This window comes from Scyliorhinus canicula, chromosome 16 (assembly GCF_902713615.1).
Source record: "Scyliorhinus canicula chromosome 16, sScyCan1.1, whole genome shotgun sequence".
NCBI classification, from domain to species: domain Eukaryota; kingdom Metazoa; phylum Chordata; class Chondrichthyes; order Carcharhiniformes; family Scyliorhinidae; genus Scyliorhinus; species Scyliorhinus canicula.
Genome location: NC_052161.1, coordinates 86731770 through 86744849, shown reverse-complemented (window position 1 = coordinate 86744849; position 13080 = coordinate 86731770).

The following is a 13080-nucleotide window of genomic DNA, read 5'->3' as shown; positions in this document are numbered from 1 at the left end:
GGGTCATGGAGCTGGAGGAGGTTACAGAGATAGGGAGGGGTGTCAGGGCTGGAGGAGATTACAGAGATAGCGAGGGGTGTAGGGGCTGGAGCACGTTACAGAGATAGGGAGGGTCATGGGGCAGGAGGAGTTTACAGAGGCAGGGAGGGTGATGGAGCTGGAGGTTACAGAGATAGGGAGGGTGATGGAGCTGGAGGAGGTTACAGAGACAGGAAGGGTCATGGGGCTGGAGGAGGTTACAGAGATAGGGAGGGTCATGGGGCTGGAGGAGGTTACAGAGATAGGGAGGGGTGTCTGGGCTGGAGGATGTTACAGAGAGAGGGAGGGGTGTAGGTGCTGGAGGAGGTTACAGAGATAGGGAGTGGTGTAGGGACTGGAGGAGGTTACAGAGTTAGGGAGGGTCATGGGGCTGGAGGAGGTCACAGTGATAGGGAGGGTGTAGGGGCTGGAGGAGTTTACAGAGATAGGGAGGGGTGTAGGGGCTGGAGGATGTTACAGAGATAGGGAAGGTCATGGGGCTGGAGGAGGTTACAGAGATAGGGAGGGTTGTAGGGGCTGGAGGAGGTTACAGTGATAGGGAGGGTCATGGGGCTGGAAGAGGTTACAGAAGTAGGGAGGGGTGTCGGGGCTGGAGGAGGTTACAGAGATAGGGAGGGGTGTAGGGCTGGAGGAGGTTACAGAGATAGGGAGGGGTGTAGGGCTGGAGGAGGTTACAGAGAGAGGGAGGGATGTAGGGGCTGGAGGAGGTTACAGAGATAGGGAGTGGTGTAGGGGCTGAAGGAGGTTACAGAGATAGGGAGGGGTGTAGGGGCTGGTGGATGTTACAGAGATAGGGAGGGTCATGGGGCTGGAGGAGGTTACAGAGATAGGGAGGGGTGTAGGGCTGGAGGAGGTTACAGTGATAGGGAGGGGTGTAGGGCTGGAGGAGGTTACAGAGATAGGGAGGGGTGTAGGGCTGGAGGAGGTTACAGAGATAGGGAGGGGTGTAGGGGCTGGAGGAGGTTACAGAGATAGGGAGGGGTGTAGGGCTGAAGGAGGTTACAGAGATAGGGAGGGGTGTCGGGGCTGGAGGAGGTTACAGTGATAGCGAGGGCTGTAGGGGCTGGTGGAGGTTACAGAGATAGGGAGGGTCATGGGGCTGGAGGAGGTTACAGTATAGGGAGGGGTGTAGGGGCTGGAGATGGTTACAGAGATAGGGAGGGGTGTTGGTTCTTTAGGAGGTTACAGAGATAGGTAAGGGGTGTAGGGTCTGGAGGAGGTTACAGTGATAGGGAGGGGTGTTGGGGCTGGAGGATGTTACAGAGATAGGGAGGGTCATGGGGCTGGAGGAGGTTACAGAGATAGGGAGGGGTGTAGGGCTGGAGGAGGTTACAGTGATAGGGAGGGGTGTAGGGCTGGAGGAGGTTACAGAGATAGGGAGGGGTGTAGGGCTGGAGGAGGTTACAGAGATAGGGAGGGGTGTAGGGGCTGGAGGAGGTTACAGAGATCGGGAGAGGTGTAGGGGCTGGTGGATGTTACAGAGATAGGGAGGGTCATGGGGCTGGAGGAGGTTACAGAGATAGGGAGGGGTGTAGGGCTGGAGGAGGTTACAGTGATAGGGAGGGGTGTAGGGCTGGAGGAGGTTACAGAGATAGGGAGGGGTGTAGGGCTGGAGGAGGTTACAGAGATAGGGAGGGGTGTAGGGGCTGGAGGAGGTTACAGAGATAGGGAGGGGTGTAGGGCTGAAGGAGGTTACAGAGATAGGGAGGGGTGTCGGGGCTGGAGGAGGTTACAGTGATAGCGAGGGCTGTAGGGGCTGGTGGAGGTTACAGAGATAGGGAGGGTCATGGGGCTGGAGGAGGTTACAGTATAGGGAGGGGTGTAGGGGCTGGAGGTGGTTACAGAGATAGGGAGGGGTGTTGGTTCTTTAGGAGGTTACAGAGATAGGTAAGGGGTGTAGGGTCTGGAGGAGGTTACAGTGATAGGGAGGGGTGTTGGGGCTGGAGGATGTTACAGAGATAGGGAGGGTAATAGGGGCTGGAGGAGTTTACAGAGATAGGAAGGGTCATAGGGGCTGGAGGAGGTTACAGTGATAGGGAGGGGTGTTGGGGCTGGAGGATGTTACAGAGATAGGGAGGGTAATAGGGGCTGGAGGAGGTTACAGAGATAGAGAGGGTCATAGGGGCTGGAGGAGGATACAGAGATAGGGAGGGGTGTAGGGGCTGGTGGATGTTACAGAGATAGGGAGGGTCATGGGGCTGGAGGAGGTTACAGAGATAGGGAGGGGTGTAGGGCTGGAGGAGGTTACAGGGATAGGGAGGGGTGTAGGGCTGGAGGAGGTTACAGAGATAGGGAGGGGTGTAGGGCTGGAGGAGGTTACAGAGATAGGGAGGGGTGTAGGGGCTGGAGGAGGTTACAGAGATAGGGAGGGGTGTAGGGCTGAAGGAGGTTACAGAGATAGGGAGGGGTGTCGGGGCTGGAGGAGGTTACAGTGATAGCGAGGGCTGTAGGGGCTGGTGGAGGTTACAGAGATAGGGAGGGTCATGGGGCTGGAGGAGGTTACAGTATAGGGAGGGGTGTAGGGGCTGGAGGTGGTTACAGAGATAGGGAGGGGTGTTGGTTCTTTAGGAGGTTACAGAGATAGGTAAGGGGTGTAGGGTCTGGAGGAGGTTACAGTGATAGGGAGGGGTGTTGGGGCTGGAGGATGTTACAGAGATAGGGAGGGTAATAGGGGCTGGAGGAGGTTACAGAGATAGGAAGGGTCATAGGGTCTGGAGGAGGATACAGAAATAGGGAAGGGCGTTGGGGCTGTAGGAGGTTACAGAGATAGGGAGCGTCATGTGGCTGGAGGAGGTTACAGAGATAGGGAGGGGTGTAGGGACTGGAGGACATTACAGTGATAGGGAGGGGTGTAGGGGCTGGAGGAGGTTACAGAGATAGGGAGGGGTGTAGGGGCTGGAGGAGGTTACAGAGATAGGGAGGGGTGTTGGGGCTGGAGGAGGTTACAGTGATAGGGAGGGGTGTTGGGGCTGGAGGATGTTACAGAGATAGGGAGGGTAATAGGGGCTGGAGGAGGTTACAGAGATAGAGAGGGTCATAGGGGCTGGAGGAGGATACAGAGATAGGGAGGGGCGTTGGGGCTGTGGGAGGTTACAGAGATAGGGAGCGTCATGAGGCTGGAGGAGGTTACAGAGATAGGGAGGGGTGAAGGGGCTGGAGGAGGTTACAGAGATTGGGAGGGGTGTAGGGGCTGGAGGAGGTTACAGAGATAGGGAGGGTTGCAGGGGTTGGAGGAGGTTACAGAGATAGGGAGGGTCTTGGAGCTGGAGGAGGTTACAGAGATAGGGAGGGATGCAGGGGCTGGAGGAGGTTACAGAGATAGGGAGGGGTGTTGGGGCTGGAGGAGGTTACAGAGATAGGGAGGGGTGTAGGGCTGGAGGTGGTTACAGAGATAGGGAGGAGTGAAGGGCTGGAGGAGGTTACAGAGATAGGGAGGGGTGTTGGTTGTGGAGGAGGTTACAGAGATAGGGAGTGGTGTTGGGGCTTGAGGTGGTTACAGAGATAGGGAGGGGTGTAGGGCTGGAGGAGGTTACAGAGATAGGGAGGGGTGTAGGGGCTGGAGGAGGTTACAGAGATAGGGAGGGGTGTAGGGGCTGGAGGAGGTTACAGAGATAGGGAGGGTCTTGGAGCTGGAGGAGGTTACAGAGATAGGGAGGGATGCAGGGGCTGGAGGAGGTTACAGAGATAAGGAGGGGTGTTGGGGCTGGAGGAGGTTACAGAGATAGGGAGGGGTGTAGGGCTGGAGGTGGTTACAGAGATAGGGAGGAGTGAAGGGCTGGAGGAGGTTACAGAGATAGGGAGGGGTGTAGGGGCTGGAGGAGGTTACAGAGATAGGGAGGGGTGTAGGGGCTGGAGGAGGTTACAGAATTTGGGAACTACAATCTTTTGTATTAAAACAGGAACTACAATCATAAAGCAGTGACGGCAGAAACCCACATGAACTTGCCTATTCGCGATGCCTTTGTGTCCGGTATCAGGTCCTCGTACATCCGGCAGCAGCTCCTAGAAGACGGGGCAAAGGTTCTCGAATGCACGGTAACGCTCGCCTCTTCCCTAGAAACGGCCCACCGTAACCTCCGTACATACTCCGCGGACCTTGCAAACCCCTCTCGATCCCCTCTAGACTCGGCCACGCTACAGGCCTGCGCCGCACGCCGATCCGCTCACTCCGGGGGTTCCCCATGCTGTTTCTGTAGGCAAGGCCAGCACCCACGTCAACGTTGCACGGCCAGCTCTGTGGGAAGAAAGGGCACATCGCTAAAGTCTGCCTGGCTGGGCCCAAAGGCCGCAAACAAAATCCTCACCGGGCCCAGAAATCAAGCTCCCGGCCTCACAGGCATCACAACGCGGCCGCGCGGTGGCCGGACACGCCCACTTCCGACACGTCATCAACCTCGTGCGAGTCATGGGAGCGGCCATCTTGACGGCGGCCATCTTCGAACCCCAACACGTGCGACCGACGGTGGCGGCCATTTTGTGACTCCAGGTGGCCATTTTGTGAGTCCGACTTAACCAAGGACTCTGACTACCCGCAACTAGGAGCGATCATGGTCGATCAATCGCGGCCAAAGCACCTGTGGAACTCAATGATGCGGGTGCGAATCAACGGCCACGACACTTCCTGCCTATTCAACTCCGGGAGCACGGAGAGCTTTATCCATCCAGACACAGTAAGGCGCTGCTCCCTGCACATCCTCCCCGCCGCCCAAACTATCGCCCTCGCTTCGGGGTCCCATTCGGTTCAAATCACGGGGTATTGTGTCGCTGACCTCGCAATTCAAGGCGCTGAATACACCCGTTTTAAACTCTACATCCTCCCTCACCTCTGCACCCCCCCCTGCTGCTCGGTCTGGACTTTCAGTGCAGCCACCGGAGCCTGACACTGAAGTTCGGTGGACCCCTGCCCCCACTCACAGTATGCAGCCTGGCGTCACTCAAAGTTGCGCCACCCCCCCTCTTCGCGACCCTCACTCCCGACTGTAAGCCCGTCGCCACCAGGAGTCGCCGGTACAGTACCCAAGACATGACTTTTATCAAGTCAGAGGTTCAGCGGCTACTAAAAGAGGGGGTCATTGAGGCCAGCAACAGCCTTGGAGGGCTCAAGTATTGGTAGTCCACTCCGGGGAAAAGCAACGAATGGTAGTGGATTATAGCCAGACCATAAACCGCTTTACGCAACTCGATGCGTACCCACTTCCCCGCTTATGGAACCATCAATTCATGAGACACGTGCTTTCAGATATGAACAGTGGTTTTAATCTACTTACTTCAGAGCCAGCCTGTTACCCGTTGAACTCACGATGAACTCAGGCTGGCTCTGGACACGGTTATTTATACAGCAGTCTAGGGGGAGGAGTCGTGGGCTGAGCCAAGGGTGGAGCCCTGTACAAACTCCTGAGCATTCCCAGAGCTACTCCCCCTGGTGGTCGGATAACACTACTGCGCTTACAATAGTATTGGTAAATACAGGGTGAATTACCAAGTTACATTCACCACATTCACCTCCTGCAAAAAAATCAAGTCCGGCGGAGGTGGTTGTCTGCAAAGTAAGTCTGTCCGGTGGTTGAACTGTCCGCTGTGATCTGCGGAGCACCGGGGTTGTAGCCTCTTGCGGTGGCTGGATGTGTGTTGTGTGCTGGGGTGCAATGGCGGACTCCAGGGAGGGTTGTGTCCGAGCTTCATACTCTTCTGGTTCGACCGGGGACTGGGGAGCGCTGGGGGCTGGCCGGCGCGGGTGCACGGAACTGGTGGAGCGAGCTCGTGGGCTCAGGAGCGTGAGGGGACGGCAGCATGGGGTGTAGGGTGAGGGGACCTTCTGTGGGGGTAGAGGGGGCGCTGGATCCGGCGGGTGCCAGATCCCGGAGGGATACCGTGTCCTGACGGCCGTCAGGGAACTCGACGAAGGCGTACTGGGGGTTGGAGTGGAGCAGGCGCACCTTCTCTACAAGGGGGTCGGTTTTGTGCGCCCTGACGTGTTTCCTCAGGAGTACCCGGCCCGGTGTCCTCAGCCACGCCGGAAGTGAGACACCCGTGGTAGTGCCCCTGGAAAAAATGAAGAGCCTCTCGTGAGGGGTCTGATTGGTCGCTGTGCACAAAAGGGACCTAATAGCGTGGAGCGTGTCTGGGAGGACTTCCTGCCACTGGGAGACTTGGAGCTTTCTAGACCGGAGAGTCAGTAGGACGGTCTTCCAGACCATCGCGTTCTCCCTCTCCACCTGCCCGTTCCCCCTGGGGTTGTAGCTGGTAGTCCTGCTCGAGGCAATGCCCTTGTCGAGCAGGTACTGACGCAGCTCGTCGCTCATGAAGGACGAACCTCGGTCGCTGTGTACGTAGCTGGGGAAACCAAACAGGGTGAAGAAACTATGCAGGGCCCTAATGACTGTGTGGGAGGTCATGTCGGGGCGCGGGATAGCAAATGGGAAACGGGAGTACTCATCTACGACGTTTAGAAAGTAAACGTTCTTGTTAGTTGAGGGGAGTGGCCCTTTGAAATCAATCACGAGACGTTCAAAGGGCCTAGAAGCCTTGACCAGTTGGGCCCTGTCTGGTCTATAGAAGTGCGTTTTGCACTCCGCACAGATCGGGCAGTCCCTGATGACCGCTTTTACCTCCTCTTTGGAGAAAGGCAGGTTTCGGGCCCTGATGTAGTGGGCGAGCCGGGTGACCCCCGGGTGGCAGAGGCCGTTGTGGATGACTTTCAATCGGTCAATCTGCGCGCTGGCGCATGTCCCACGGGATAGAGCATCCGGAGGCTCGTTGAGCTTCCCGGGTCGATACTTAATATCGTCATTATAGGTGGAGAGTTCGATCCTCCACCGAAGAATCTTATCATTTTTATTTTGCCCCTTTACGAGTTATCAAACATAAAGGCAACCGATCTTTGGTCGGTGATGAGGGTGAACCTCCTACCTGCGAGGTAGTGCCTCCAGTGACGAACAGCCTCCACAATGGCTTGTGCTTCTTTCTCGACTGAGGAGTGTCGGAGTTCTGAAGCGGAGAGGGTTTGGGAGAAAAATGCGACTGGTCTCCCTGCCTGATTTAGTGTGGCTGCTAGAGCTACCTCTGAGGCGTCGCTCTCAATCTGGAATGGAGTGGATTCATCCACCGCCCGCGTGGCCGCTTTGGCGATGTCCTCCTTGATGTAGTTGAAGGCCTGTCGTGCCTCAGCTGACAGGGGAAATCGTGTGGCCTTAAAGAGTGGACGGGCTTTGTCCGCATATTGAGGGACCCACTGGGCGTAGTAGGAGAAGAAGCCCAAGCACCGTTTGAGGGCCTTGGGGCAATGAGGGAGAGGGAGTTCTAAGAGGGGGCGCATACGGTCCGGGTCGGGGCCCAGGACTCCGTTTTCCACGACATAGCCGAGGATGGCTAATCTGGTTGTGCGGAAAACGCATTTCTCCTTGTTGTACGTGAGATTCAGTTTCTGTGCCGTCTGGAGAAAACGGTGGAGGTTGGCGTCGTGGTCCTGCTGGTCATAGCTGCAGATGGTGACATTGTCCAAGTACGGAAACGTGGCCCGCAGCCCGTACTGGTCCACCATTCGGTCCATTGCTCGTTAGAACACCGAGACCCCATTAGTGACGCCGAAGGGGACCCGGAGGAAATGGAAGAGGCGGCCATCGGCCTCGAATGCCGTATAGTGGCGGTCCTCCGGGCGGATTGGGAGCTGGTGGTATGCAGACTTCAGATCCACCGTGGAGAAGAGCCGGTACTGGGTGATCTGATTTACCACATCTGCAATCCTGGGGAGGGGATACGCGTCGAGGAGCGTAAATCTATTTATGGTTTGACTATAGTCGACAACCATGCGGAATTTTTCCCCCGTCTTAACGACCACAACCTGAGCTCTCCAGGGACTATTGCTGGCCTCTATAATCCCCTCACTGAGAAGCCTTCGGACCTCCGATCTGATAAATACCCTATCCTGCAGGCTGTATCGCCTGCTACGAGTGGCTACGGGTTTGCAGTCCTTTGTGAGATTGGCGAAGAGTGGAGGGGGGGGGGAGATTCGCAGCGTAGCGAGGCTGCAGATAGTGAGTGGGGGCAGGGGCCCGCCGAAGCTGAGGGTGAGGCTCTTAAGGTTACATTGAAAATCTAGGCCAAATAAGAGTGGGGCGCAGAGTTCGGGCAAAACGTAGAGTTGACATTTTGCATAGCTAGCGCCTCGGATTGTGAGTGTCGCGGCGGTGCACCCCTGGATCTGGACAGAGTGGGAGCCTGAAGCGAGAGAGATAGTTTGCCGCACGGGGAAAACGGGGAGCGAACAGCGTCTTACCAGATCTGGGTGTATGAAGCTCTCAGTACCCCCGGAGTCGAAAAGGCATGGCGTGCTGTACCCGTTGATTTGGACCATCGCCATCGAGTTTCGCAGATGCTTCAGGCGCGATTGGTCCAGGGTGACTGCGCTGAGTTGCGGGTAGTCGGCGGCTCGATCAGCTGTGCTGGAGTGGCCCCGTGATGACTGACCTCTCAGTTCGTATTCGTACTCTTCCGATGAGTTGTCCGAGCATGGAGATGCAGGTCAGACCCGTGGATCGCACGTGGCGGGCGGCGAGGAAGATGGCGTCCAAGATGGCGGCCCCCATGAGTCACACGTGGCCAGCCGCATGGTGGAGGTTTTCCAAGATGGCGGCCCCCATGGATCGCACGTGGCAGGAGGGGGCGGGGTCGGGGCATAGGCCGCAGCGTTTCGGGCCCCGCGGCCTGCCAGTGTGGGGAGCGATTACTTCGTGCCGCTGGGGAGTTGGAAGCTGGGGCCCTATTTGCGAGGCACACTCTTGCGTAATGGCCTTTCCGCCCGCAGCTGCTGCAGGTCGCATTGCGGGCCGGGCAGTGCTGCCACGGGTGCTGATTCTGGCCGCAGAAATGGCAGGCTGTGGCAGCATAGTGGCTGGCTGGGGCAGCATGGTGGCTGGGAGGCCGCGTGGCACAGGCCTGGGGGAGTTGCTGGTCGGGGGCCCATGATTGGGTCGTGGGGTCCGCGGGGAACGAGGTGAGGCTGCGGAAAGAGACCTCCATCGTGGTAGCAATTTCCGCAGTTGTTTCTAAGTCTTGGGCCCCCTTTTCCAGCAGTCTTTGGCGCACATAGTTAGACCTGAGGCCCACTACAATAACGTCGCGTACAGCAAGTTCCCTATGTAACCGCTTGATAGTTGCAGTCATTTGATAAATTATTGAGCTCTCTTAGAAATTCGACGAGTGATTCTGTAGGCCGCTGGCGGCGAGTCGTGAACACCTGGCGTGCGTAAACTTCATTACTGGGCCTTACATACATCTTATCGAGTATCGCTAGCGCTGCAGTATATGAACCGGCAGAGTTTATTTGCGTAGAGATTCTGTGGCTCACCCTCGCGTGCAGTAGACTTAACTTCTGTTCCTCAGTTGTTTCGGCTGTGCTCGCTTCTGCCAGGTAGGCCTTAAAACACCGCAGCCAGTGGGAGAAGATTTATTTTGCCTCTGCATCCTGTGGGTTCCAGGCGTCCAGGCTTGAGGGCTGATTCCATGATCGATCCTGACTGTTCTTAAGTAGATTAAATTGATGGAACCATCAATTCACGAGACACATGCTTTCAGATATGAACAGTGGTATTAATCTACTTACTTCAGAGCCAGCCTGTTACCCGTTGAACTCACGATGAACTCAGGCTGGCTCTGGAAACGGTTATTTATACAGAAGTCTAGGGGGAGGAGTCGTGGGCGGAGCCAAGGGTGGAGCCCTGTACAAACTCCTGAGCATTCTCAGAGCTACTCCCCCTAGTGATCGGATAACGATACTGCGCTTACAATAGTATTGGTAAATACAGAGTGAATTACCAAGTTACATTCACCACACCCGCATAGCAGAAATGGTGACTCAAATCACCCAGTATCGGGTAATCTCCACGGTCGACCTTAAATCGGCCTATCATCAACTCCCTATCCGCCCAGAGGACTGCCCCTACACGGCTTTCGAAGCAGCCCGTCGGCTGTTTCACTTCCTCAGGGTCCCTTTTGGTGTCACAAATGGAGTCTCCATTTTCCAGAGGGCGATGGATCAAATGGTGGACCAGTACGGCTTACGGGCTACCTTCCCGTACTTGGACAACGTCACCATCTGTGGCCATGGCCAGCAGGACCATGACGCAAACCTGAGGAAGTTTCTCCAGACTGCCCGGGCCCTCAACCTGACGTACAACAAACAGAAATGCGTGTTCCACACAGCCCGGCAAGCCATCCTCGGCTACGTCGTGGAGAACGGGGTCCTAGGCCCAGACCCCGACCGCAGGCGTCCACTTAAGGAACTCCCCCTCCCCCGTAGCCTCAAGGCACTCAAACGGTGCTTGGGGCTTTTCTCCTATTACGCCCAGTGGGTCCCCAGATATGCGGACAAAGCCCAACCACTCATTCAGACCACGGCTTTTCCCCTGACGGCTGAGGCCCAGTCGGCTTTCAGCCGTATCAAGGCCGGCATCATCAAGGCCGCCATGCACGCGGTGGACTAAGCCATTCCCTTCCAGGTAGAAAGCGACGTATCAGACGTCGCCCTGGCTGCCACCCTCAACCAGGCGGGCAGACTGGTAGCGTTCTTCTCCCGAACCCTCACCGCCTCGGAAATTCGGCACTCTGCAGTCAAGAAGGAGGCACAAGCCATAGTGGAGGCTGTGCGGCACTGGAGGCTTTGACAGGTGAGGACCATGAGAGGATTGTTATCACTCAGGAGGTAGTGATGGGCAAGCTAATGGGGCTAAAGGTAGACAGGTCTCCTGGCCCTGATGGAATGCATCCCAGAGTGCTAAAAGAGATGGCTAGGGAAATTGCAGATGCACTAGTGATAATTTACCGAAATTCACTAGACTCTGGGGTGGTCCCGGTGGATTGGAAATTAGCAAACGTGACGCCACTGTTTAAAAAAGGAGGTAGGCAGAAAGCAGGAAATTATAGGCCAGTGAGTTTAACTCCGGTAATAGGGAAGATGCTGGAATCTATCATCAAGGAAGAAATTGCGAGGCATCTGGATAGAAATTGTCCCATTGGGCAGACGCAGCATGGGTTCGTTAAAGGCAGGTCATGCCTAACTAATTTAGTGGAATTTTTTGAGGACATTACCAGTGCAGTAGATAACGGGGAGCCGATGGATGTGGTATATCTGGATTTCCAGAAAGCCTTTGACAAGGTGCCACACAAAAGGTTGCTGCATAAGATAAAGATGCATGGCATTAAGGGTAAAGTAGTAGCATGGATAGAGGATTGGTTAATTAATAGAAAGCAAAGAGTTGGGATAAATGGGTGTTTCTCTGGTTGGCAATCAGTAGCTAGTGGTGTCCCTCAGGGATCCGTGTTGGGCCCACAATTGTTCACAATTTACATAGATGATTTGGAGTTGGGGACCAAGGGCAATGTGTCCAAGTTTGCAGATGACACTAAGATGAGTGGTAAAGCGAAAAGTGCAGAGGATACTGGAAGAGGGATTTGGATAGGTTAAGTGAATGGGCTAGGGTCTGGCAGATGCAATACAATGTTGAGAAATGTGAGGTTATCCATTTTGGTAGGAACAACAGCAAACAGGATTATTATTTAAACGATAAAATATTAAAGCATGCTGCTGTGCAGAGAGACCTGGGTGTGCTAGTGCATGAGTCACAGAAAGTTGGTTTACAGGTGCAACAGGTAATTAAGAAGGCAAATGGAATTTTGTCCTTCATTGCTAGAGGGATGGAGTTTAAGACTAGGGAGGTTATGTTGCAATTGTATAAGGTGTTAGTGCGGCCACACCTGGAGTATTGTGTTCAGTTTTGGTCTCCTTACTTGAGAAAGGACGTACTGGCACTGGAGGGTGTGAAGAGGAGATTCACTAGGTTAATCCCAGAGTTGAAGGGGTTGGATTATGAGGAGAGGTTGAGTAGACTGGGACTGTACTCGTTGGAATTTAGAAGGATGAGGGGGGACTTATAGAAACATTTAAAATTATGAAGGGAATAGATAGGATAGATGCGGGCAGGTTGTTTCCACTGACGGGTGACAGCAGAACTAGGGGACATAGCCTCAAAATAAGGGGAAGTAGATTTAGGACTGAGTTTAGGAGGAACTTCTTCACCCAAAGGGTTGTGAATCTATGGAATTCCTTGCCCAGTGAAGCAGTTGAGGCTCCTTCATTACATGTTTTTAAGGTAAAGATAGATAGTTTTTTGAAGAATAAAGGGATTAAGGGTTATGGTGTTCGGGCCGGAAAGTGGAGTTGAGTCCACAAAAGATCAGCCATGATCTAATTGAATGGCGGAGCAGGCTCGAGGGGCCAGATGGCCTACTCCTGCTCCTAGTTCTTATGTTCTTATGTTCTTCTGGAGGCATTACCTAGCCGGTAGGAGGTTCACCCTCGTCACCGACCAACGGTCAGTCGCCTTTATGTTCGATAACGCACAACGGGGCAAAATAAAGAATGACAAAATTCTGAGGTGGAGGATAGAGCTCTCCACCTATATGTACGATATTAAATATCGCCCGGGGAACTCAACGAGCCCCTGGATGCCCTGTCCCGCGGCACGTGCGCCAACGCGCAAAAGGTCCGGCTGAGAGCCATCCACGATGCCCTCTGCCACCCAGGGGTCACCCGGCTTGCCCACTTCATCAAGTCCCGCAACCTACCCTACTCCACAGAGGAGGTCAAGGCCATGACTAAGGCATGCCAGATCTGTGCGGAATGCAAACCGCAATTCTTTCGACCAGACAGGGCCCGCCTGATAAAGGCCTCTGGGCCCTTTGAGCGACTAAGTGTGGACTTCAAAGGGACCCTGCCCTGATATGACCTCGGCCTCCGTAATCAAGGCACTGCACAGCATCTTCACACTGTTTGGTTTCCCCGCTTATATCCACAGCGACCGGGGTACATCGTTCATGAGCGATGAGCTGCGTCGGTACCTGCTCAGCAAGGGCATCGCCTCGAGCAGAACGACGAGCTATAACCCACGGGGAAACGGGCAGGTGGAGAGAGAGAACGCGAAAGTTTGGAAGGTTGTTCTTCTAGCCCTACGGTCAAGGAGTCTCCCAATCGCCCCCTGGCAGGAG